General features: G+C 44.4%; 1 long non-coding RNA gene across 2 annotated transcripts; it reads left to right on the top strand.

Moving 5' to 3' along the window:
• The first annotated feature begins 5,109 nt into the window (after positions 1–5,109).
• On the top strand, positions 5,110–26,205 carry LOC145879523 (uncharacterized). Of its 2 annotated transcripts, none has more exons than XR_014392328.1 (2): positions 5,110–19,071; positions 25,110–26,205. It is a non-coding gene; the product is annotated as an uncharacterized LOC145879523 (long non-coding RNA). The 2 variants fall into 2 exon arrangements; XR_014392327.1 differs by having other exon boundaries at positions 19,206–26,205.
• The last annotated feature ends 1,381 nt before the right edge of the window (positions 26,206–27,586 follow it).

The following is a 27,586-nucleotide window of genomic DNA, read 5'->3' as shown; positions in this document are numbered from 1 at the left end:
ATATACTGCTCAAAAAATAAAGGGAACACTTAAACAACACATCCTAGATCTGAATGAAAGAAATAATCTTATTAAATACTTTTTTCTTTACATAGTTGAATGTGCTGACAACAAAATCACACAAAAATAATCAATGGAAATCCAATTTATCAACCCATGGAGGTCTGGATTTGGAGTCACAATCAAAATTAAAGTGGAAAACCACACTACAGTCTGATCCAACTTTGATGTAATGTCCTTAAAACAAGTCAAAATGAGGCTCTGTAGTGTGTGTGGCCTCCACGTGCCTGTATGACCTCCCTTCAACGCCTGGGCATGCTCCTGATGAGGTGGCGGATGGTCTCCTGAGGGATCTCCTCCCAGACCTGGACTAAAGCATCCGCCAACTCCTGGACAGTCTGTGGTGCAATGTGGCGTTGGTGGATGGAGCGAGACATGATGTCCCAGATGTGCTCAATTGGATTCAGGTCTGGGGAACAGGCGGGCCAGTCCATAGCATCAATGCCTTCCTCTTGCATGAACTGCTGACACACTCCAGCCACATGAGGTCTAGCATTGTCTTGCATTAGGAGGAACCCAGGGCCAACCGCACCAGCATATGGTCTCACAAGGGGTCTGAGGATCTCATCTCGGTATCTAATGGTAGTCAGGCTACCTCTGGCGAGCACATGGAGGGCTGTGCGGCCCCCCAAAGAAATGCCACCCCACACCCTGACTGACCCACCGCCAAACCGGTCATGCTGGAGGATGTTGCAGGCAGCAGAACGTTATCCACGGCGTCTCCAGACTCTGTCACGTCTGTCACATGTGCTCAGTGTGAACCTGCTTTCATCTGTGAAGAGCACAGGGCGCCAGTGGCGAATTTGCCAATCTTGGTGTTCTCTGGCAAATGCCAAACGTCCTGCACGGTGTTGGGCTGTAAGCACAACCCCCACCTGTGGACGTCGGGCCCTCAATCCACCCTCATGGAGTCTGTTTCTGACCGTTTGAGCAGACACATGCACATTTGTGGCCTGCTGGAGGTCATTTTGCAGGGCTCTGGCAGTGCTTCTCCTGCTCCTCCTTGCACAAAGGCGGAGGTAGCAGTCCTGCTGCTGGGTTGTTGCCCTCCTACGGCCTCCTCCACGTCTCCTGATGTACTGGCCTGTCTCCTGGTAGCGCCTCCATGCTCTGGACACTACGCTGACAGACACAGCAAACCTTCTTGCCACAGCTCGCATTGATGTGCCATCCTGGATGAGCTGCACTACCTAAGCCACTTGTGTGGGTTGTAGACTCCGTCTCATGCTACCACTAGAGTGAAAGCACCGCCAGCATTCAAAAGTGACCAAAACATCAGCCAGGAAGCATAGGAACTGAGAAGTGGTCTGTGGTCCCCACCTGCAGAACCACTCCTTTATTGGGGGTGTCTTGCTAATTACCTATAATTTCCACCTGTTGTCTATTCCATTTGCACAACAGCATGTGAAATTTATTGTCAATCAGTGTTGCTTCCTAAGTGGACAGTTTGATTTCACAGAAGTGTGATTGACTTGGAGTTACATTGTGTTGTTTAAGTGTTCCCTTTATTTTTTGGAGCAGTGTATATATATATATATATATATATATATATATATATATATATATATATATACACACACACAGTTGAAGTTGGAAGTTTAGCCAAAATACATTTAATCTCAGTTTTTCACAATTCCCTGACATTTAATCCTAGTTAAAATTCCCTGTCTTAGGTCAGTTAGGATCACCACTTTATTTTAAGAATGTGAAATTTCAGAATAATAGTAGAGAGAATGATTTATTTCAGCTTTTATTTCTTTCATCACATTACCAGTGGGTCAGAAGTTTACATACACTCAATTAGTATTTGGTAGCATTGCCTTTAAATTGTTTAACTTCGGTCAAACGTTTCGGGTAGCCTTCCACAAGCTTCCCACAATAAGTTGGGTGAATGTTGGCCCATTCCTCCTGACAGAGCTGGTGTAACTGAGTCAGGTTTGTAGGCCTCCTTGCTCACACACGCTTTTTCAGTTCTGCCCACAAATTTTCTATAGAATTGAGGTCAGGGCTTTGTGATGGCCACTCCAATACCTTGACTTTGCTGTCCTTAAGCCATTTTGCCTTTGGAAGTATGCTTGGGGTCATTGTCCATTTGGAAGACCCATTTGCGACCAAGCTTTAACTTCCTGACTGATGTCTTGAGATGTTGCTTCAATATATCCACAGAATTTTCCTTCCTCATGACGCCATCTAGTTTGTGAAGTGCACCAGTCCCTACTGCAGAACCCCCCCCCCCCCCCCCCCCCCCCCTTAACATGATGCTGCCACCCCCGTGCTTCCCGGTTGGAATGGTGTTCTTGCAAGCCTCCCCCTTTTTCCTCCAAACATAACGATGGTCATTATGGCCAAACAGTTATACTTTTGTTTCATCAGACCAGAGGACATTTCTCCAAAAAGTACAATCTTTGTCCCCATGTGCAGTTGCAAACCGTAGTCTGGATTTTATATGGCAGTTTTGGAGCAGTGGCTTCTTCCTTGCTGAGTGGCCTTTCAGGTTATGTCGATATAGCATGGCATTTTTTTGCCTTTACCTCCCTTATCTCACATCATTTGCTCACATTGTATATAGTCTTATTATTATTATTTTTTTTCTACTGCATCATTGATTGTATGTTGTTTTACTCCATGTGTAACTCTGTGTTTTTGTATGTTGTCGAACTGCTTTGCTTTATCTTGGCCAGGTCGCAATTGTAAATGAGAACTTGTTCTCAACTTGCCTACCTGGTTAAATAAAGGTGAAATAAAAAAAATTAATAAATATAGGACTCATTTTACTGTGGATATAAATACTTTTGTACCTGTTTCCTCCAGCATCTTCATAAGGTCCTTGCTGTTGTTCTGGGATTGATTTGCACTTTTTGCACCAACGTATGTTCATCTCTAGGAGACAGAACGCGTCTCCTTCCTGAGCGGTATGACGGCTGCGTGGTCCCATGGTATTTATACTTGCGTACTATTGTTTGTACAGATGAACGAAATTGCTCCCAAGGATGAACCAGGCTTGTGGCTCAGTTGGTAGAGCATGGTGTTTGCAACGCCAGCATGGTGTGTGCAACGCCAGGGTTGTGGGTTTAATTCCCACGGGGGGCCAGTACAACAAAAAAAAAATGCATGAAATGAAATGTATGCATTCACTACTGTAAGTCGCTCTGGATAAGAGCGTCTGCTAAATGACTAAAATGTAAATGTACAATTGTTTTTCTGAGGTCTTGGCTGATTTCTTTTGATTTTCCCATGTAGGCCTTGAAATACAGCCACAGGAAGATGCTGGAGGAAACAGGTACAAAAGTATCTATATCCACAGTAAAACGAGTTTACTGCATTTACACTTTATGTGTATTAAATGACAAATACTGTACATAGTTTAACAGTGCGTGTAGCATGTGGAGGTCGAAGCTGTGATAGTGTGATGGGTTTTCGAGGGTTCTCCACCGCTCCAATAGTAAATCAAATCAAATCATCAAATCAAATGTATTTATATAGCCCTTCTTACATCAGCTGATATCTCAAAGTTCTGTACAGAAACCCAGCCTAAAACCCCAAACAGCAAGCAATGCAGGTGTAGAAGCACGGTGGGTAGGAAAAACTCCCTAGAAAGGCCAAAACCTAGGAAGAAACCTAGAGAGGAACCCGGCTATGAGGGGTTGCCAGTCCTCTTCTGGCTGTGCCGGGTGGAGATTATAACAGCACATGGCCTAGATGTTCAAATGTTCATAAATGACCAGCATGGTCAAATAATAATAATCATAGTAGTTGTCGAGGGTGCAACAAGTCAGTAACACAAGAGTAAGTGTCAGTTGGCTTTTTCATAGCCGATCTTTGAGAGTATCTCTACCGCTCCTGCTGTCTCTAGAGAGTTGAAAACAGCAGGTCTGGGACAGGTAGCACGTCCGGTGAATAGGTCAGGGTTCCAGCAGGTCTGGGACAGCAGGTCTGGGACAGGTAGCACGTCCGGTGAACAGGTCAGGGTTCCATAGCTGCAGGCAGAACAGTTGGACCTGGAGCAGCAGCACGGCCAGGTGAACTGGGGACAGCAAGGAGTCATCAAGCCAGTTAGTCCTGAGGCATGGTCCTAGGGCTCAGGTCCTCCGAGAGAGAGAAAGAAAGAAAGAAAGAGAAAGAGAGAATTAGAGAGAGCATATTTAAATTCACACAGGACACCGGAAAAGACAAGAGAAATACTCCAGATGTGACAGACTGACCCTAGCCCCCCGACACAAACTACTGCAGCATAAATACTGGAGGCTGAGACAGGAGGGTTCAGGAGACACTGTAGCCCCATCCGATGAAACCCCCGGACAGGGCCAAACAGACAGGATATAACCCCACCCACTTTGCCAAAGCACAGCCTCCACACCACTGGAGGGATATCTCCAACCACCAACATACCATCCTGGGACAAGGCCAAGTATAGCCCACAAAGATCTCCGCCACGGCACAGCCCAAGGTGGGGCGCCAACCCAGACAGGAAGACCACGTCAGTGACTCAACCCACTCAAGTGATGCACCCCTCCCAGGGACGACATGGAAGGTCACCAGTAAGCCAGTGACTCAGCTTCCGTAATAGGGGTAGAGGCAGAGAATCCCAGTGGAAAGAGGGGAAACCGGCCAGGCAGAGACAGCAAGGGTGGTTCGTTGCTCCAGCCTTTCCGTTCACCTTCACACCCCTGGGCCAGACTATACTTAATCATAGGACCTACTGAAGAGATGCATCTTCAGTAAAGACTTAAAGATTGAGACTGAGTCTGCGTCTCTCACATGGGTAGGCGGACTATTCCATAAAAATGGAGCTCTATAGGAGAAAGCCCTGCCTCCAGCTGTTTGCTTAGAAATTCTAGGAACAATTAGGAGGCCCGCGTCTTGTGACCGTAGCGTACGTGTAGGTATGTACGGCAGGACCAAATCGGAAAGATAGGTAGGAGCAAGTCCATGTAATGCTTTGTAGGTTAGCAGTAAAACCTTGAAACCAGCCCTTGCCTTAACAGGAAGCCAGTGTAGGGAGGCTAGCACTGGAGTAATATGATCAAATTTTTTGGTTCTAGTCAGGATTCTAGCAGCCGTATTTAGCACTAACTGAAGTTTATTTAGTGCTTTATCCGGGTAGCCGGAAAGTAGAGCATTGCAGTAGTCCAACTTAGAAGTAACAAAGGCATGGATTAATTTTTCTGCATCATTTTTGGACAGAAGGTTTTTGATTTTTGCAATGTTACGTAGATGGAAAAAAGCTGTCCTTGAAACAGTCTTGATATGTTCTTCAAAAGAGAGATCAGGGTCCAGAGTAACGCTGAGGTCCTTCACAGTTTTATTTGAGACGACTGTAGAACCATCCAGATTAATTGTCAGATTCAACAGAAGATCGCTTTGTTTCTTGGGACCTAGAACAAGCATCTCTGTTTTGTCTGAGTTTAAGAGTAGAAAGTTTGCAGCCATCCACTTCCTTATGTCTGAGACACAGGCTTCTAGCGAGGGCAATTTTGGGGCTTCACCATGTTTCATTGAAATGTACAGCTGTGTGTCATCCGCATAGCAGTGAAATTTAACATTATGTTTTCGAATGACATCCCCAAGAGGTAAAATATATAGTGAAAACAATAGTGGTCCTAAAACGGAACCTTGAGGAACACCGAAATTTACAGTTGATTTGTCAGAGGACAAACCATTAACAGAGACAAACTGATATCTTTCCGACAGATAAGACCTAAACCAGGCCAGAACTTGTCCATGTAGACCAATTTGGGTTTCCAATCTCTCCAAAAGAATGTGGTGATCGATGGTATCAAAAGCAGCACTAAGATCTAGGAGCACGAGGACAGACGCAGAACCTCGGTCTGACGTCATTAAAAGGTAATTTACCACCTTCACAAGTGCAGTCTCAGTGCTATGATGGGGTCTAAAACCAGACTGAAGTGTTTTGTATACATTGTTTGTCTTCAGGAAGGCAGTGAGTTGCTGCGCAACAGCTCTCTCAAAAATGTTTGAGAGTAATGGAAGATTCGATATAGGCCGATAGTTTTTTATCATTTCTGGGTCAAGATTTGGCTTTTTCAAGAGAGGCTTTATTACTGCCACTTTTAGTGAGTTTGGTACACATCCGGTGGATAGAGAGCCGTTTATTATGTTCAACATAGGAGGGCCAAGCACAGAAAGCAGCTCTTTCAGTAGTTTAGTTGGAATAGGGTCCAGTATGCAGCTTGAAGGTTTAGAGGCCATGATTATTTTCATCATTGTGTCAAGAGATATAGTACTAAAACACTTTAGTGTCTCCCTTGATCCTAGGTCCTGGCAGGGTTGTGCAGACTCAGGACAACGGAGCTTTGGAGGAATACACAGATTTAAAGAGGAGTCCGTAATTTGCTTTCTAATGATCATGATCTTTTCCTCAAAGAAGTTCATGAATTCATCCCTGCTGAAGTGAGAGCCATCCTCTCTTGGGGAATGCTGCTTTTTAGTTAACTTTGCGACAGTATCAAAAATAAATTTCGGATTGTTCTTATTTTCCTCAATTAAGTTGGAAAAATAGGATGATCGAGCAGCAGTGAGGGCTCATCAATACTGCACGGTACTGTCTTTCCAAGCTAGTCAGAAGACTTCCAGTTTGGTGTGGCGCCATTTCCGTTCCAATTTTCTGGAAGCTTGCTTCAGAGCTCGTGTATTTTCTGTATACCAGGGAGCTAGTTTGTTATGACAAATGTTTTAGTTTTTAGGGGTGCAACTGCATCTAGGGTATTGCGCAAGGTTAAATTGAGTTCCTCGGTTAGGTGGTTAACTGATTTTTGTCCTCTGACGTCCTTGGGTAGGCAGAGGGAGTCTGGAAGGGCATCAAGGAATCTTTGGGTTGTCTGAGAATTTATAGCACGACTTTTAATGCTTCTTGGTTGGGGTCTGAGCAGATTATTTGTTGCGATTGCGAACGTAATAAAATGGTGGTCCGATAGTCCAGGATTATTATAACATTAAGATCCACAACATTTATTCCATGGGACAAAACTAGGTCCAGAGTATGACTGTGGCAGTGAGTAGGTCCAGAGACATGTTGGACAAAACCCACTGAGTCGATGATGGCTCCGAAAGCCTTTTGGAGTGGGTCAGTGGACTTTTCCATGTGAATATTAAAGTCACCAAAAATGTGAATATTATCTGCGATGACTACAAGGTCCGATAGGAATTCAGGGAACTCAGTAAGGAACGCTGCATATGGCCCAGGAGGCCTGTAAACAGTAGCTATAACAAGTGATTGAGTAGGCTGCATAGATTTCATGACTAGAAGCTCAAAAGACGAAAACGTCGTTGTTGTTTTTTTTGGGTAAATTTAAATTTGCTATCATAAATGTTAGCAACACCTCCGCCTTTGTGGGATGCACGGGGGATATGGTCACTAGTGTAACCAGGGGTTGAGGCCTCATTTAACACAGTAAGTAACCATTAGATCACAATCTTTTCAAGACTAATGAGTAACTCACATCCCTGCTTTGTTTGATTATCTGTCATTAACAACAACTACCTCAGAGTAGCATAAAGATTGAGAGGAAGTCCTCAGTAAGAACTGATCAATTTGTTGCCTTGTCTACAAAGGTATAGAGGAAATGAAAGGCTTTGGTTGTTTGTGTTAGATTGTGTTAGAATGTATTTCCCTCCTAGAGAAAACAAAGTATAACATAAGAAAACCTCTGGTAATGAATTGTATGGTTTTGTGAGGGGAGGCATTGTGGGCTTAGAACAACGTGCCATGCTTACATCATTGTGTTATTTCCATAAGCATGGAGGAGTCTATCGTAAACTACAATCTGTTAAACTAATATCTCCTCATTGACATGGAGAAAAATGTGTACATTTAGTGTACTTAATCGGAGTAGATCAATTCTTGTGGGCTTGATGTGAATGTGTGTACAAGCTGTAGATAAGCTTTCACAGACTCCAAAACAATCTCTACACAACGTTCTTAACTTAGCGAAGCCTGATGAAGACAATTTACAGTTGTGAACGCTACACTACTTTTGCGAAGTAGTGTATCTGGGTACTCAGACTAGGCTGCACTGCAATGTGTATCATACGTTACTTCAGTGTGTCCTCCAATAAGCCACTGCACAGCTCAGCTCACCCTTTTGGCTCTCAGCTCCTTGGTTGACCTCTTCAGAGCGTCAGTGGTGAGTGAGCGATATCTGTCGGCGGCCGTGAGATGACACGGTCCTCTCTGCGCCGTGGCCTCAGAGACCTACACATAGCAAACACACTCCTTGGAATAACACACACACACACACACACACACACACACACACACACACACACACACACACACACACACAAAGGTAGGGTATTACACCAGCGCTATGGCATTCCCTGATGTTAGAATGTCTGATTAGAGAAGAGAGTATAGTGTTCATACCCCTTGACTTATTGCACATTTTGTTGTGTTACAGCCTGAATTCAAAATTGATAAAATTGATGTTTTTTTCTCACCCATCTACACACAATACCTCGTAATGACAAAGTGAAAACATGTTTTTAGAATTTTTTTCACATTTATTGAAAGTTAAATACAGAAATAGCTAATTTATATAAGTATTCACACCCCTTTGCTATGACACTCCAAATGGAGCTTGGGTGCATCCAATTTCCTTTGATCATCCTTGAGGTGTCACTACAATTTGATTGTAGTACACCTGTTGCCAATCCAATTATTTGGACATGAATTAGAAAGAAACACACCTGTCTATATAAGGTCCCACAGTATCAGCGCATGTCGGAGCAAAAACGATACCATGAAGTCCAAGGAACTGTCTGTAGATTCTGAGATAGAATTGTGATAAGGCATCATTCTGGGGAAGGATATAAAACTATTACTATTTTCTGTGCTCTTGAAAGTTTCCAAGAGCGGAGTAGTCTCCATTATTGGGAACTGGAAAAAAGTATGGAACTACCCAGACTGTCACAGTATCCAACGAAGGTGGCGCCCCTCCTCGGTCGGGCGGCGCTCGGCGGTCGTCGTCGCCGGCCTATTAGCTGCCACCGATCGTTGTTTCTGTGTCTTTTGGTTTTGTCTGTCTATCCCGCACCTGTTTTGTGTCTGTCATTAGTGGGGGGTTATTTTGTGTGTATTTTCAGTTGGGGTTCTCGTGCGGGATTGTTTATTGTCTACTCTAGACAGTTGCGAGTGTAGCTGTTTTTTTCGCTGGATATTGTCTATTGCATTGCCGGGCTGCGCCCCGTGCGCTTTTCCAGAGTGTTTAATTTTTGGGAATGTGTTTTCCCCTGGCGGACTTTGTCACGCGCCCTGTGCCCTACGGCTATTGCGTTTGCATTTATTATTAAAACACGGTTGCTCCGGCCCTCTGTCTCCTGCTCCTGATTCCACATCTCCACTGGTCCTAGACAGCCGTGACACAGACGCTGCCTAGAGCTGGTCGTCCGACCAAACTGAGCAACAGGGCAAGAAGGACCTTGATCAGGGAGGGGAACAAGAACCCAATGACCACTCTGACAAAACTACAGATTTCCTTAGCTGAGATGGGAGAACCTGACAGAAGGACAACAGTCTCTACAGCACTTCACCAATCTGGCATTTATTGGAGTGGCCAGATGGAAGCCACTCCAGAGAAAAAGGCACATGAATTACTCAGAGAATAAGGTCAAATGTTATGTGGTCTGATGAGCCAAAAATGGAACTCTTTGGCCTGAATGCAAAGCGATATGTCGGGGGGAAAACCAGGCACAGCGCATCACCCGTCTAACACCATCCCTACCATGAAGCATGGTAGTGGCAGTATCATGCTACGGGATGCTTTTCAGCAGCAGGGTCTGGAAGACCGGTAAGGATATAGGGAACAATGAATGGAGCCAAATACAGGCAAATCCTTAATGAGAACATGCTCAGTGTGCAAACAGACTGGAGTGAAGATTTTAGTTCCAACAGAACAATGACCCCAAGCATACAGTCAAAGCAAAGCTGGAATGGCTTCAGAACAAGAATGTGAAAGTTCATGAGTGGCCCAGCCATAGCCTAGACTAGAATCTCATTGAAAATCTGTGGAAAGACTTGAAGATTGCTGTTCATCCCCACTCCCCATTTAACTTAACAGAGCTTGAGAAAATCTGTAAGGAAGAATGGGAGAAAATCCCCAAATCCAGATGTGCAAAGCAGATACAGACATACCCAAGACTACACAAAGATGTTATCGCCGCCAAAGTTTCTTCTACAAAGTATTGACTCAGGGTTGTGAATACTTATGTAAATTAGATTTCTGTATTTCATTTTCAATAAATGAAATAAAAAAGCATGTTTTCAATTTCTCATTATGGGGTATTGTGTGTAAATGGGCCAATTTAAAAAAAAATATTTAATCAATCTTGAATTCAGGCTGTAACAACAAAATGTGGAATAACTCAAGGGGTATGAATACTTTCCGAAGGCACTGTATATTAAATATTTCCTTCATATATGCCTTTGAAACATCACATGCATCTTGTCTTGCCAAAATGGGAGGTTGGAATGACTGATAGTAAAAATGTCATTGTGTAGTGGGATCAAACTATCAAGCTCCTTATAGGTTACCCAGAGTTCAAAGAGTCTTCCTTGCCTCTTTGCCAGTCTTTCTTTTGGAACTGTATGGCCAGCCTCTGGGGAGCCTGAAAAAGGAATGTTTTAAAGTTGATTGGACACACAGTCAGGGGTATTTAATTCACCTTATAAACCTTATGATCCATAAATAGGAATTTGGTTTGTAATGCAAGTGCAGAGCCCAATTTAAAGTAAACACGTCTTGTTTTTGTGTACGAGAGAACTTGCAGATGTTTGGAGCTAAAGGCAGAGGTTTTTTTATCAATACTTGAAGCTCTGCCGGTGAAACCCTTGGTGAAAAGTCAACACCTGAGTGAAAACAGGCCTGTCCAGTGTTCACTTCCTGTTTCAGGTGAACTTACTGCCGACGTCAGAGAACTGATCCAGGAGCCTGGCTCAGAAACAAACTGGCTCCTTCACACCCAGACATCAAATAGCAGAGCCGCTACAGGCCAGCCACCAGTAGTACTGAAGCCACAGACCGCTTTTATTCTGAAATGTTCAGATGTGGAGGGATTGGTTCACAGGCCCTTATTTCACCATCACCACCCTGCTACATTCTCCATGGTGCTAGGGTCTGAGATGGACCAAGTCTCGCAGTATATGGGTGGAAAAGACTTGCCTGAGTGTTTATGTGAAAATTATTATAACTGTTAGACCTACTCTGTAGGTGTAATACTGATGCTAACTACCAACAGAGCCAAAAGCACAAACACCAGGAACAGCACAACAGGACAGTTGTTTCACTATGGAAACAAACTAGAAACCACAATGGTCAGAGGCAAGTTCAATGTCCATGGCAACATGTCGATAGAAGACTCATTAGGAATGCTCTTATGTCTGGCACTATAGGAAGTTACTACACTATAACCCAGCCAGTCATAATGTTAGAAAACTAATAGGATTAGGTCAGTTCAGTACATCTAAAGCAGACACAGCCATTCAGTCATTTAATGAAGATATCAGATAATCAAAAACCCTATTATGCACATCTCACAGAATGATCTACACCATCCATATTGCTCCATGGGGAAACATCCAATCTGAAATCAGCACTACTGTATGACACAACTACAACTGTTTCCCTGGTTCCTGAGACAAATGCACAATGTGTGCTGTATTCCCCTGCCTTGCTTAAAGACATAGACAACACCAAGGTCCCTGAAAGTCACCAACTCAATATCTGAATACCTTCTATGAAAACATTCAATATGAATGTTTTGAGTAGTTTCAAGTTGTATGTCACATGCACAAGTACAGTGACAAGCTTAACTTGCAAGCCCTATCCAACAGTGAAGTATTCAATATCAAAATAGTATAACTACTAAAATAATCTATTTAAAAAAATAACAAGAGAAATAAGAGAGGAAGATATTGTGTCGATTTCGGCGCCAAGAACGGTTTATTATTATCAGGCTACAGCAGCATGGCTGATATACCAAAACTCAAAACAAACAAAGTAAACACATTGTCACCAGTGGAAGGTCCTCTAATCTTGGTTTTTGGGGGTTCAAACCTTATTGAAATCATAATTTCCTTTTTTCTTAAAAACCTCCTTCACCATATGCTCTGTCTTTCCAATAACCTCCTACTCCTTCACCTGCCAGGGTCAAAAAAAATGTAAGAAGAATAATAATTTAAAAAAGGAAGACAACCCAGGGCGAGGTTCAGTAGAGGCACTGATTGGTTTCACCTGTCTGCAGTTTGGCTCTGATTACAAGTGGAGACAGGTGTGGCTGTTCTGATGCAGTCTAGAAGTTTTCCCCTGGTCCTGCCTCTGGGGAATACTTCACAATGCTGTCCGTGGCCCTGGCAGCCAAAAAACATAGAAACCTCGCAGGCACATAACGCCCATCCACCTCACAAGCCCTGAAACCGGTACACTATATACAGGGTCAATGCCAGTACCAAATTTACAATGAGCATGGATACTGGAGTATTTGAGTACTGTATGTAGGGATTAGGAGAAAGTGACAGATAGTAGGATAAATAATTATAATAATAGTAAACAGTATGGCAGCAACATAAGTGGTAGGTGGGTGTGTGATTGATAGGTTGATATACATGTAAACAGGGCTGAAAAGTGGCAGGAATATATAAATACTTATGGTAATATGTAAACAGGAGTAATAGTGACCATTAGCAAGATAAATAGATAGATACTAATGGTAATGGCAATCAATCAATGAACAGAAGTTTAGTGGTAGTAATAAATATAATCAATATTTATTTTAGCAGCGTTGGTCTGAGGGGGAGCAGTAGTTGTTAGCCATAAAACAGTCTTATGGCCAGGGGATAGAAGCTGTTTAGGAGTCTGTTGCTCTGAACCTTGATGCACTGGTACTGCCTGTCGGACGGGAGCATTGAGAACAGTCCATGTCTTGGGTGGCTGGAGTCTAGTAATTTTTTGGGCCTTTCTCAGACACCGCCTGGCATGGACGTCCTGGATGGCTGGGAGCCCCAGTGATTTGCTGGGTCGTCCGCACCACCCTCTGTAGGGCATTACGGTCGAGGGCGGTGCAGTTGCCATACCAGACGGTGATACAACCAGTTAGGATGCTCTCAATGGTGCAGCCGTATAAGTTCCTAAGGATCTGAGGGGCCATGCCAAATCATTTCAGACTACGGAGGGAGAAGAGGCACTGCCATGCCTTCTTCATGACTGTGCTGATGTGAGAGAACAATTTTAAGTCCTCAGTGATGTGGACACAGAGGAACTTGAAGCTCTTGAGCTTGTGCACTGCGGTACCTTTGATGTGGATGGGGGTGTGTATCCACCCATGTTTCCTGTGGTCCACGATCAGCTCCTTGGTCTTACTGATGTTAAGGGGGAGGTTGTTGTCCTGGCACCACACTCCCAGGTCTTTGAGCTCCTCCCTGTAGGCTGTCTCATCGCCATTGGTGATCAGGCCTACCACTGCTGTGTCATCAGTTGCACTCGTGCGTGGCCACACAGTCATGGGTGAACAGGGAATACAGCAGGGGGCTAAGCACACACCCCTAGGGTTCCCACGTGTTGAGGGTCAGAGTGGCAGAGGTGTTGTTGCCTACCCTCACCACCTGGGGGGCGGCCCGTCCGGAAGTCCAGGATCCAGTTACAAAGGGAGGTGTTCAGTCCCAGGGTCCTGAGCTTGGTGACGAGGTTGGAAGGCACTATGGTGTTGAACGCTGAGCTGTAGTTGATGAACAGCATCCTCACATAGGTATTCCTCTTTTCAGGGTGAGAGAAGGCAGTGTGGAGTGCAATAGAGATTGCATCTTCTGTGCATCTTCTGTGGTATGCAAATTGTAGTGTGTCCAGGGTGTCTGCGATGATAGAGTTGATGTGTGCCAGGACCAGCCTTTCAAAGCACTTCATTATTACAGATGCTAGTGCTACAGGGTGGTAGTCATTGTGGCAGGATGCCTTAAGAGTTTATGGGAAAAGGAATGATGGTAGTCAGTTTGAAACATGGGGATTACAAGGAGAGGTTTAAAAAGTCAGTGAAGACGCCTGCCAGCTGGTCTGCACATGCCCTGACGTCACGCCCTGTAATACCGTCTGGCCCTGCGGCCTTACGAGTGTTGATCCGTTTAAAAGCCTTACTCACGTCAGCCTCGAAGAGAGATCCGCCCAGTCCTCCGGATCAGCAGGGGCCTTCATGCAGGGCTCTGTGTTGTTTTTGTCGAAGTGTGCGTAAAAGGCATTGAGTTTGTCTGGTAGAGAAGCATCATTGGGCAGATCATGGCTAGGGCTTCCTTTCTAGTCCGTAATGTACTGTAGCCACTGCCACATACATTGAACGTCTGAGCCGGTATTGTTCCGATATTGTCATTTTGCCTGTTTGATGGCTCTGCGAAGGTTGTCGAGGGACTTCTTGTACGCGTTTGTGTCCTCAGCCGTAGCCACAGAGATGGCTGCGATAGCCCTGTGAGTGGTAGCTCTGTCCTTTAGCTTAGCACGCATCTCAGTGTTAACCCAGTAATGCCCTTAATGTAGGGAGGGCTGTGAGAGTTTTGGTTAAAGTAGTTGTAGAAATTATGCTAACAAAAACAGACCCTGAGAGGGCAGATAAGTGTCCAGGGGATATTCCAAACCAATTTTAGCTCAATGATATGCCACTCTACGATATGACAGGTCATATCACAGGGTGTACTGCCCACCATGACTGGAGAGGGTGACGTGGTACAGAACATATAAGGGTACATTATAACACACACCCGACCACAGCTTCTAATTTAGTATTAGTAGTATGAGAGTCCTCTCACCTGACCGTACTCTTTCTCTATGGCAACCCGTTGTTTACTGAAAGACCTGGGCAGAAAAAAATAAACATCACATAGAGACACAGTTTCATCCAGGATATGTCAGTGAACTGCATTTAGGCTGTAATTATATCCCCTCTTGCCCTCTCTCTCGCTCTTTAAGATACAATAATTGGCAGAGAGCAATAGGCAGCACAGCACATACCTTGAAAGCTAATATCTCTAAACACTGATTAGATGCTAGACTGGAGCTGAAAGCTCAGCCATAGATCATTCTGTTTCACATACTCAGCATCCTTAGTGTATCTAATGGTTCTTGTGATGTCTACAATGCAAATTGCAGCCATACTGGGGCCATATACAGCCATACCTATCAGGTATGTACAGTATGTACAGTTAAAGTCGGGAGTTTACATAGGTTGGAGTCATTAAAACTAATTTTCACCAACTCCACAAATTTCTTGTTAACAAACTATAGTTTTGGCAAGTCGGTTAGGACATCTACTTTGTGCATGACACAAGTAATTTTTCCAAAAATTGTTTACAGACAGATTATTTCACTTATAATTAACTGTATCACAATTCCAGTGGGTCAGAAGTTTACATACACTAAGTTGACTGTGCCTTTAAACAGCTTGGAAAATTCCAGAAAATGATGTCATGGCTTTAGAAGCTTCTGATAGGCTAATTGACATCATTTGAGTCAATTGGAGGTGTACCTGTGGATGTATTTCAAGGCCTACCTTCAAACTCAGTGGCTCTTTGCTTGACATCATGGTAAAATCAAAAGAAATCAGCCAAGACTTAAAAAAATGCTACCAAATACTAATTGAGTGTATGTAAACTTCTGACCCACTGGGAATTAGATGAAATAAATAAAATCTGAAATAAATCATTCTCTCTACTATTATTCTGACATTTCACATTCTTAAATAAAGTGGTGATCCTAACTGATCTAAGACAGGGCATTTTTACTAGGATTAAATGTCAGGAATAGTGAAAAACTGAGTTTAAATGTATTTGGCTAAGGAGTATGTAAACTTCCAACTTCAACTGTATTTATACAAACATAGACTGTTCGCTCTACTACCGCACGGCAAGCGGTACTGGAGTGCCAAGGGGGTAGGTTTGACGAACAAAACAAACTGGCAACAGACAAAACAGAGAACACAGGTATAAATACACTGGGGATAATGCGGGAGATGGTCAACACCTGGAGGGGGGTGGAGACAAGCACAAAGACAGGTGAAACAGATTAGGGTGTGACAATTACTCCTGTTTACATGTATATCCTACTACCAGTCACTTTTTATGTATAAGCCAAACTCAACTCTCCAGTAGCCCTCCACATTAAATAAGGTACTGGCATTGACCTGTATATCAAATCAAATCGTATTAGTTACATGCGCTGAATACAACAGGTGTAGACCTTACAGTAAAATGCTTACTTACGAGCCCCTAACCAACAATGCAGTTTAAAACAATAAAAAAGATGAATAAGAATAAGAAATAAAAGTAACAAGTAATTAAAGAGCAGCAGTAAAATAACAATACTGAGACTATATACAGGGGGGTGCCGGTAGTCAAGGTAATTGAGGTAATATGTACATGTAGGTAGAGTTATTAAAGTGACTATGTATAGATGTTAACAACAGAGAGTAGCAGTGGTGTAAAAGAAGGTGGGGTAATGCAAATAGTCTGGGTAGCCATTTGATTAGATGTTCAGGAGTCTTATGGCTTGGGGGTAGAAGCTGTTTAGAAGCCTCTTGGACCTAGACTTGGCGCTCCGGTACCGCTTGCCGTGCAGAAGCAGAGAGAACAGTCTAAGACTGACTAGGGTGGAATGTGTACAGGAAGTGGTATGTCGACCATGCAAAATTGCCATCTTCCTGCCCACTTTGTCATTTTGACTTTCCTCCAGGAGCTTATGACTGCATGGAAGTCCCCATCTACATTAAAGTGTATATATCTCTATGGGTCATGACCAGATTGCGGGTGCATCACTAGGGGCGCACCCTCTAGTATCGCAATTCATGAATGGTGCCTGCAGACTACGGCCTCACAAGGCTCCTTCAGACCCTCATGACATTGCATTGCTTTCTTGACATTGCTATGAACAAAACAAGTCCTACCTAGTTTTGTCGCACCTAGACTACTGTCCAGTCATATGGCCATGTGCCACAAAGAGGACCTATCTCTCCTGGCTCACAATAGAGGAAAGATTGACTGCATCACTACTTGTCATCACTACTTGACAGCTCAGACACCCATGCATACCCCACAAGACAATCCACCACGGGTCTCTTCACAGTCCCCAAGTCCAGAACGGACTAGGGAATAGCCTATCTTCTTTTCTAATCATAAAGAAGTGTCCTTTGATTCAGCCAATAATCATGATTGAAAGGTCAATACAATTTATGGCCAGAACATTCTTTAGACAGATTTATCTGTGATGCACTTTGCCATACATAGACCTACATTATCTAATTTACTGGTCATTTCACAATCAAGTCAATAGAGAAAAAGCAAACTCAGGAGTAGATATGTCTGTTTCAGGTGTTTATTCAACCATTAGCCGTACAATTTCAAATTGATAAATAGTAAATAAATACATTATAAATATAGAATATTTAAATCATTTTGTTATGGTTTGATGCTGTTCAGTCCTTGGAACACTTGTCTCAGCTGCTCCAGAAACACCCGTGGAGACACCACTGGTTCACAGTGAGGGGCCAGCTGCTGAAAGCCCGGCTATGAGAGAGAATAACATATACATCTGGTAAGATCGTTGTAAATGTAAGCAATGTAATGGTAATTTCATGGCTCTTCAGTTATCTCTGCCATATTCAGAATGGCATTATAGTCTAAGAGCAATTCTGTGCATGTTTAAGGAAAATAACTTACCTTGGACCATAACTTCAATCTTCTAATCAGTAAGCATGCAACAGGATGCACACTACTCAGTGACGCAAGTCCCTGTTTGAAGTAGTCTGGTGTGCACGTTTCCTATTCAAAGAAACGGAAGAAAAGGGTTATAAAAGGTACACATTGGATGAAATGACTACTGTATCAACTCCAATGTACATATTATGCGTCGCTTACCACTGATGTGATGGGGATTTGGAGACACCGGCATTTTAGATCCTGCAGAGAAAATTAAGTGTCAGAAAAAGAAGCTGGTACACAGTGGTGTAAAGTACTTAAGTAAAAATACTTGAAAGTACTACTTAAGTCGTTTTGGGGGGTATCTGTACTTTACTATTTATATTTTTGACAACTTTTACTTTGACTTCCTAAAGAAAAGAATGTACTTTTTACTCCATACATTTTCCCTGACACCCAAATGTACAAGTTACATTTTTCATGCTTATCAAGACAGGAAAATGGTTCAATTCACGCACTTATCAAGAGAACACCCCTGGTCATCCCTACTGCCTCTGATATGGCGGACCCACTAAGCAAATGCTTCGTTTGTAAATTATATCTTAGTGTTGGAGCGTGCCCCTGGCTATCCGTAATTTAAAAAACAAGACAATGAGGCTGTCTGGTTTACTTAATATAAGACATTTTCAATTATTTATACTTTTACTTTTGATACTTAAGTATATTTGACCAATTACATGTATTTTTGATACTTAAGTATATTTAAAAGCAAATACTTTTAAACTTTACTCAAGTAATATTTTACTGGGTGACTTTTACTTGAGTCACTCTCTATTAAGGTCTTTGCTTTTACTCAAGTATGACAATTGGATACAGAATTGTACCACTGCCAGTACAGAACTGTTTAATATAACCACTGTATTGCAATACAAAACATAAATTTAGGTCAATATTCCTTTATCAGAGAGCAATGCATTACATTAGAACTGAATATACTAAGATATGAAATATGTTTTGCAGATTGAAATGAGACACCAGAGGAAGTTAGCCTACCACAGCAGGCTGCCCTATGTTGTAACTGTGTGTATTCTGATTAAGATAAGCAATGTCACAAAACAGATTAGAGATTATTTAGCTCTCTGCTCAAAAAGTGGTGTTTCATGAAGTGTACAGTGTACACAAGAATCAGACTGGCACTGAGACGCTTTTTAAAGATAGAGTGTAATGAAGTGAAGAAAAGATTAAGCCAATTATCTGAGATTGTTATGGACTCACCATTCCAGATGTGCTGCAGCCTTCATGACAATTCTGTTGTTCAGGAAACACAGGTAACATTAGTTACATTACTTTAATCGCTACAACTTGTCTGGACTTGAACATTTGTTAAAAAGGTTTTAGTGTAATAATAACTACCTTACCTCAAGTACATTTTTAATTGTATTGATATCAGTTTCATATTCAGGTCTTCCTTGAAGTGGTGCTGGAGATGAGGTGGCCAGACTAATCATCATTGAGAGCAGCAGAAGAAGCATTATGCCTTTGTGCATTGCCATTTCTCTATTGAGAAACCCGAATAAACAACTGGTTCCCAATGATTTGGTTCTGGACCTGTGTGGCAGCTTTTAAGACCCATTATTGGCATTTCCAAACAACTGGGGAATCCCTGATGGCAGTTTTCTCACTATAATTATTTGTCAGACTATTTTCCCCACACAGGCCACTTTAGTCAGATGCCAAGGCATGAGTGCCACTGTCAACCACATATCACTGAAATCTCATTGTCTGTGTGGTATTTCCTAGAGTGATCTTCCATTCTGCTAGAAATATAGAAACAGTAATTATTTTGTACTTTTATTATCTCAACTACCAATTAATTTGCAAAAAAGAGCCTTTGACAATCTTACAGACTAATAAAATCAGTGCCCCATACATTTTCCCCATATAATTTTAAGGACAGCATGCTCTCAATATCATTTCAAAACATACTTCACATAACAAATTGAATATATTGACAAAATGCAGAAGGTAGAGGAAAATCCTAGGATTAACCTGTTTGTCGTTCCTGTTATTGGCAGTAGCCTCTCTCGCCACCATGTTCCGCTTCATTGGCTAACACAATTAAATGTCAGGGGCAATCTGCAGTTCAAACAGCAAAGCGGTCACCCCACCACCTTTTTGGGTAAATAGCTGAGGAATGGGGCTGGAAAAATGGAACCACTCTCAAATTCATCAATGGATGCAAGAACTGACCTTCTATTGGATCGATTAGTAAAAAGCACACTCATATTTTGGGTTCTGATGGGACTATACAGTTAAACTAAACTCCCAAGGCATTTATAAATTATATTCTTAAATCAATGGCTGAATATCATTAATACAAAAATGGATGTAGCAATAGCAGATTGCCCATTTAACAAAAAATGCCCTTAACCATTGGCCATAAACAGATGTATCATCTTTTACAATGCATGCTGATAGAAGGTCAAATAGTTATCAATCCAAACATCGTAACCACATCATGCACAACACTTGGCTTTCCCCGTGATGAGCCGTGTACAGAAAATACTGATGCCCACAACATGGTTTTCAAACAAGGTTAATCTACACATCAACCAGAGAATTACTGACACACTAGGTAGGAAAAAGTAAAGATAAGAACTTGGGGGTGAAGAGGTTATTTTCTTTGCTCACAGATTCCATTTATTAAGGAACACTGTCGTTGACTTTACGCAAAAATTTGTACAAAAATAAAAATAATTCCTTTGAAGCCATCATCCTGTTACAGTTATTGTAACGAAGATGCAGGCAGTCAGGAAGCAAGTGCAGTCGGTGAGTTTACTAACGAACAGCGTGAATACTCAAACAAGAGTAGTGTCTGAACATGAACACAGAAACAATACTGCCTGATGGGTGATTACAACGGAGTGCTAGATAAAGGGGGAGCAATCAGGGAATTGATGAAGTTCAGGTGTGCCTAATGAGGCGCAGGTGTGCATAATGAAGGATGCCAGGTATGCGTAATGATGGGTTTCCAGGACCTGTGGTTAGTAGACCGACGACGTCGAGCCCCGGAGAGGGGGATCGGGAGTAGACGTGACAGTAACCCCCCCGCCCCCGATGCGCAGCTCCAGCAGTAGGACGACGGCCCTGAGGGCGAGAAGCGGGCCGGTCTGGACGGCGAAGGTGGAAATCTCAGATGATGTTGGGATCTAGAATGTCATCCACCGGAACCCAACACCGCTCCTCTGGACCGTTCCCCTCCCAGTCCACCAGGTACTGGAGCCGACACACACAACGTTGAGAGTCCAGGAGGTATCTGACGGCATAGGCGGGGTTTCCCTCGATGTCCAGGGGAGGAGGAGGGGTGTCGTGGGGGACGGCATCAGCCAGGGGACCAAGAACCACCGGCCTGAGGAGGGAAACGTGAAAAGAGGGTGAGATCCGGCAGTTAGTTGGGAGCTGTAATCGGTTACCTCATTGACCCTCCGGAGGACTTTGAATGGCCCCACAAACCGGGGGCTCAGCTTCCGGCAGGGCAAGTGGAGCAGGAGGTTCCTGGTGGTCAGGACTGGCTGGTATCCCAGTACACACTGGAAGGGAAACAGCCCGGTGGAAGAGTGATGAAGTGAGTTCTGGTGTACTCCGCCCAGGGAAGGAACTGGGCCCACTCCCCCTGCCAGTCCTGACAGTGACTCCTCAGGATCCTCCGCATCTCCTAGTTGGTCCTTTCCACCTGCCCATTGGACTGAGACCGGTACCCAGATGTGAGGCTGACCATGACCCCCAGCTTCTCCATTAAGGCTCTCCATACCCGCGACGTGAACATAATCTCTCAACTCTCGGGCAAGGCCCTGGCATAGGCAACAGCGGTGTGGGAACAGCAGCCACCATCATGCAGCTCCATATTAGCCTTCACTGCCAAGCTGTGACGAGTCTTCAACCACCCAGTCGGCAGATGAGAAGCGGCCAGTCGACTGTTCAACATCCGCCAAGGGGCCAGACCAGTGGGTGACTTCGCCATTGAGTTCCGCACCCTCGCCGCCGAGAGTGGGTGGACTACGGAGGCAGTGGTCAGCGTTTTCCACCAGGGGTTGCCTAACTCCATCAAGGATGAACTGGCTTCTCGGGAACTGGGAAAGGACCTCGAGTCCCTGATAATGCTGGAAATCAGGATCGACAACCACATCCGAGAACGCGTGAGACAGCGTTTTTTTGACACCACCCCAGTATCCCGGTTTCCTGAGCACCCCAAGCCCAGCATTGAGGAGCCCATGAGCTCAGACGCACACGTCTGATCCCACAGGAGAGTGACAGGTGCATGCGCAAAGGCTGCTGCCTCTACTGCGGAGGTCTCAATCATCTCCGTGCTACATGCCCAGAGCTGATGGGAAACGCCTGGACTCGCCGGGACAAGGGGAGACCCTGACGAGCTGTGCAGTTACCCCCTGGCTACCCAGTCACCATCTGTCACTACCCACAACCCTCCACTGGGACAACCGTCAGCACCAGATTCAAGCCTTCGTGGACTCCGGGGCCACAGATAAGTTCATTGATCAAGACTTCGCCAGAGAATTACAAATCCCCTGCATGAAATGTCCGATCCCTCTGCAGATTCAAGCCCTCGATGGATGCCCCATTGGCTCTGGCCAGGTGGAATATCAGTCCAAGCCCATTCTACTGCAGGTTGGGGTGAATCACTCAGAGACTCTTAGTTCTCTTTTGATCACGGTTCCCGAGGACACCTTATCCTAGGGTACCCTGGCTAGCGCTACATAACCCACTACTCTCCTGGTCCACGGGACACCTACTAGACTGTGGTAAGAACTGCCAGACTAAATGGCTAAGACCCCCACCTAGAGCCTCGCCACATCCCCATGCATCCATTGAAGACCAAGACTTCTCCACTCTCCCTCCCGAATAGTTTTGACCTCCGGGAGGCCTTCAGTAAAGCCACCACCCTCCCTCCTCATCATCCTCATTGCGGCCTGTTCCACCTGTGCCCAAAGCAAGTCCTCATGACAGCGACCCTGTCCCTGGTCCCACCTGTCCGTAGACTTTATCACAGGGTTACCTCTATCCTAAGGGCTTACCACTATCCTCGTGGTTGTAGATCGGCTCCCTCAGTGAAGGAGACCGCTGATCTCATGATTACCCATGTCTTTCAACTACACAGACTTCCCCAGTGCATTGTCTTGGATCGTGGGCCCCAGTTCGTTGCACGGTATTGGAAAGCATTCTGCTTCCTGTTGGGGGCGTCGGTGAGTCTCTCCTCAGGGTTCCACCCCCAGTCGATTGGGCAAATGGAGCGGGCGACCAGGAGCTGGAGAAGTTCCTCTGCTGTTTTGTCTCCACCCAGGCCAGCAACTGGAGCAAGTTCCTCGTCTGGGCGGAGTATGCTCACAATACACTGCCGAACTCGTCCACTGGACTGTCACCGTTCGGATGTCAGTTCGGGTTCGCCCCCCCTCTCGTTTCCTGAACAAGAGGCCCAAGCAGGGGTGCCATCAGCTGAGGCATTCATTTGACGATGTTGCCGCACCTGGATTACAGCACGATCCTCCTTCCTCCGCTCATCTGCCCGACACCAGGCAAACTGGCACCAAAGGCCTCTTCGGCTCCTCCAACCGGGTCAACTAGTGTGGCTGTCCACCCGTGATCTTCCCTTAAAGGTGGACTCATGGAAGCTCGCTCCATAGGACCATTCAAGATACTGAGTCGCATCAACCCGGTCACCTATCGTTGTCACGTCCTGACCAGTATAAGGGTTATTTGTTATTGTAGTTTGGTCAGGACGTGGCAGAGGGTATTTTGTTTATGTGGTTCGGGGTGGTGATTTATGTAGTAGGGTGTTTGATTTATTATTTCCGGGTTTTGGTCTATGTTTTGTATTTCTATGTTCTTTCTGGTTTGTTGTATTTCTATGTTTAGGTTGATGGGGGGGGTTGGACTCTCAATTGGAGGCAGGTGCTTTCTCGTTGCCTCTGATTGAGAGTCCTATATATGGGTAATTGTTTGGTTTGGTGTTGTGGGAGATTGTTTCTTGTTTTGCCTGTGTGAGCGTGACAATACTGTTTTGTTGTTCGTGCGTTCTTCATTTTGTTATTCTCTTTATTTTAAAATAAATAACAAGATGAGCATCCAGTCGTACAGTCGTCTCAAATAAAACTGTGAAGGACCTCGGCGTTACTCTGGACCCTGATCTCTCTTTTGAAGAACATATCAAGACTGTTTCAAGGACAGCTTTTTTCCATCTACGTAACATTGCAAAAATCAGAAATTTTCTGTCCAAAAATGACGCAGAAAAATTTATCCATGCTTTTGTTACTTCTAGGCTGGACTACTGCAATGCTCTACTTTCCGGCTACCCGGATAAAGCACTAAATAAACTTCAGTTAGTGCTAAATACGGCTGCTAGAATCCTGACTAGAACCAAAAAATTTGATCATATTACTCCAGTGCTAGCCTCCCTACACTGGCTTCCTGTTAAGGCAAGGGCTGATTTCAAGGTTTTACTGCTAACCTACAAAGCATTACATGGGCTTGCTCCTACCTATCTTTCCGGTTTGGTCCTGCCGTACATACCTACACGTACGCTACGGTCACAAGACGCGGGCCTCCTAATTGTCCCTAGAATTTCTAAGCAAACAGCTGGAGGCAGGGCTTTCTCCTATAGAGCTCCATTTTTATGGAATGGTCTGCCTACCAATGTGAGAGACGCAGACTCAGTCTCAACCTTTAAGTCTTTACTGAAGACTTATCTCTTCAGTAGGTCCTATGATTAAGTATAGTCTGGCCCAGGAGTGTGAAGGTGAACGGAAAGGCTGGAGCAACGAACCGCCCTTGCTGTCTCTGCCTTGCCGGTTCCCCTCTTTCCACTGGGATTCTCTGCCTCTAACCCTTTTACAGGGGCTGAGTCACTGGCCTACTGGTGTTCTTCCATGCCGTCCATGGGAGGGGTGCATCACTTGAGTGGGTTGAGTCACTGACGTGGTCTTCCTGTCTGGGTTGGCGCCCCCCCTTGGGTTGTGCCATGGCGGAGATCGTTGTGGGCTATACTCGGCCTTGTCTTAGGACGGTAAGTTGGTGGTTAGAGACATCCCTCTAGTGGTGTGGGGGCTGTGCTTTGGCAAAGTGGGTGGGGTTATATCCTGCCTGTTTGGCCCTGTCCGGGGGTATCATCGGATGGGGCCACAGTGTCTTCTGATCCCTCCTGTCTCAGCCTCCAGTATTTATGCTGCAGTAGTTTATGTGTCGGGGGGCTAGGGTCAGTCTGTTACATCTGGAGTATTTCTCTTGTCTTATCCGGTGTCCTGTGTGAATTTAAATATGCTCTCTCTAATTCTCCCTTTCTGTCTTTCTCTCGGAGGACCTGAGCCCTAGGACCATGCCTCAGGACTACCTGGTATGATGACTCCTTGCTGTCCCCAGTCCACCTGGCCGTGCTGCTGCTCCAGTTTCAACTGTTCTGCCTGCGGCTATGGAACCCTGACCTGTTCACCGGACGTGCTTGTTGCACCCTCGACAACTACTATGATTATTTGACCATGCTGGTCATTTATCAACATTTTAACATTTTAACATTTTGACCATGTTCTGTTATAATATCCACCCTGCACAGCCAGAAGAGGACTGGCCACCCCTCATAGCCTGGTTCCTCTCTAGGTTTCTTCCTAGGTTTTTGGCCTTTCTAGGGAGTTTTTCCTAGGGAGTTTTTCCTAGCCACCGTGCTTCTTTCACATGCTTTGCTTGCTGTTTGGGGTTTTAGGCTGGGTTTCTGTACAGCACTTTGAGAATATCAGCTGATGTACGAAGGGCTATATAAAAATAAATTTGATTTGATCCACATTCCTGCTGCGTTTTGGTCCTCTATTCCCAACGACAATCGTTACAATCGTCTCCAGCTTCCCAGGTCTATTAATCCTTCCATGTCTCCTGTCTCAAGCTGGTAAGGACCAGTCCCTTCTCTCCTACCACACCTGCCCCTCAACTTGTCGATGGTCGTTCGGCGTCTGTTGGAGGCTCGTCGGGTACGAGGCACCCTGCAGTACCTGGTGGACTAAGAGGGCTACGGCCCCAAGGAGCGGGAGTGAGTGCCTGCCCAGGATATACTGGATCCGGGTCTCGTTCGGGACTTCAACCAACTACGTGGTGGTCGCCCTGGCTCCGCTGCTGGAGCCACTCCTAGAAGGGGGATACTGTCATGGTTCCACCTGTCACCAGAGGGCGGCAGAGACCGTCTTAGATACATTAACGACACTCAGTTGTGTCCTATTTACTCATTATGATTTCCCTGTTAAGCGATGTGTTTTCTGTTGTCCTTTGTTGAAGCTTGAATTATGTGCCGTGTGTGTTTGTCTTCTGAGTGAGATTTCATGACTTAGTGTTTGTTGTTTTCCCAGTGTTACTGTGATCCTTCCGTTACCATTTCTCAGTAAAGTATTATGTTTATCCTTAACCGCTGATTCCTCGTCTGGTCTCTTCTTTGCACCTGGGTCCAACCTTACCATGTCACAATACTAGGCTACTTGCCTGCGTGCAATGCAATACTTCAACCACTAGAAAATGTGCATACGCATGTTCTAAAGTTCTGAAACGTGAGCACATTCTCACATCATGTTCCGTTTTTAGAAACTTGTGAAAACTAGCGCACGCATATTTTGGGGTATAGTTTGTACGTACAGTTGAGGTCTGAAGTTTACATACACCTTAGCCAAATACATTTAAACTCAGTTTTCCACAAATCCTGACATTTAAGTTTACATACACTCAATTAGTATTCGGTAGCATTGCCTTTAAATTGTTTAACTTCGGTCAAATGTTTTGGGTAGCTTCCCACAGTAAGTTGGGTGAATGTTGGCCCATTCCTCCTGACAAAGCTGGTGTAACTGAGTCAGGTTTGTAGGCCTCCTTGCAAACCGTGGTCTGGCTTTTTTATGGCAGTTTTGGAGCAGTGGCTTCTTCCTTGCTGAGCGGCCTTTCAGGTTGTGTCAATATAGGATTAATTTTACTGAGGATATAGATACTTCTGTACGTGTTTCCTCCAGCAGCTTCATAAGGTCCTTTGCAGAACGCGTCTCCTTCCTGAGCGGTATGACGGCTGCGTGGTCCCATGGTGTTTATACTTGTGTACTATTGTTTGTACAGATGAACGTGGTACCTTCAGGCGTTTGGAAATTGCTCCCAAGGATGAACCAGACTTGTGGAAGTCTGCAAATTTTTTTCTGAGGTCTTGGATGATTTCTTTTGATTTTCCCATGATGTCAAGCAAAGAGGCACTGAGTTTCAAGGTAGGCCTTGAAATACATCCACACCTCCAATTGACTCAAATTATGTCAATTAACCTATCTGAAGCTTCTAAAGCCGTGACATAATTTTCTGGAATTTTCCAAGTTGTTTAACCTCTCTAAGGTACGTGGGACGGTAGCGTCCCACCTGGCCAACATCCGGTGAAATTGCAGAGCGCGAAATTCAAAAATACTAAATAAATAAAGCTTAACTTCTTGTTAATCCAGCTGCCGTGTCAGATTCAAAAAGGCTTTACCGCGAAAGCAAACCATGTGATTATCTGAGGACAGCGCTCAGCACACAAAACATTACGTAGTTATCAGCCAAGTAGATTAGTCACGAAAGTCAGAAATAGCAATAAAATTAATCACTTACCTTTGATGATCTTCTATGGTTACACTTACAAGACTCCATGTTACACAATAAATGTTAGTTTTGTTTGATAAAGTCCCTCTGTATATCCAAAAACCTTCATTTTGTTTGCGCGTTTTGTTCAGTAATACAATAGCTCAAATGCGGTCACAAGAGGCAGACGAAAATTCCAAATAGTATCCGTAA

Source organism: Salmo salar, chromosome 05, assembly GCF_965601325.2.
Source record: "Salmo salar chromosome 05, fSalSal1, whole genome shotgun sequence".
Lineage (NCBI taxonomy): Eukaryota > Metazoa > Chordata > Actinopteri > Salmoniformes > Salmonidae > Salmo > Salmo salar.
Note: the sequence above shows the minus strand (reverse complement) of the source record. Positions and strands in the feature narration are given on the sequence as shown.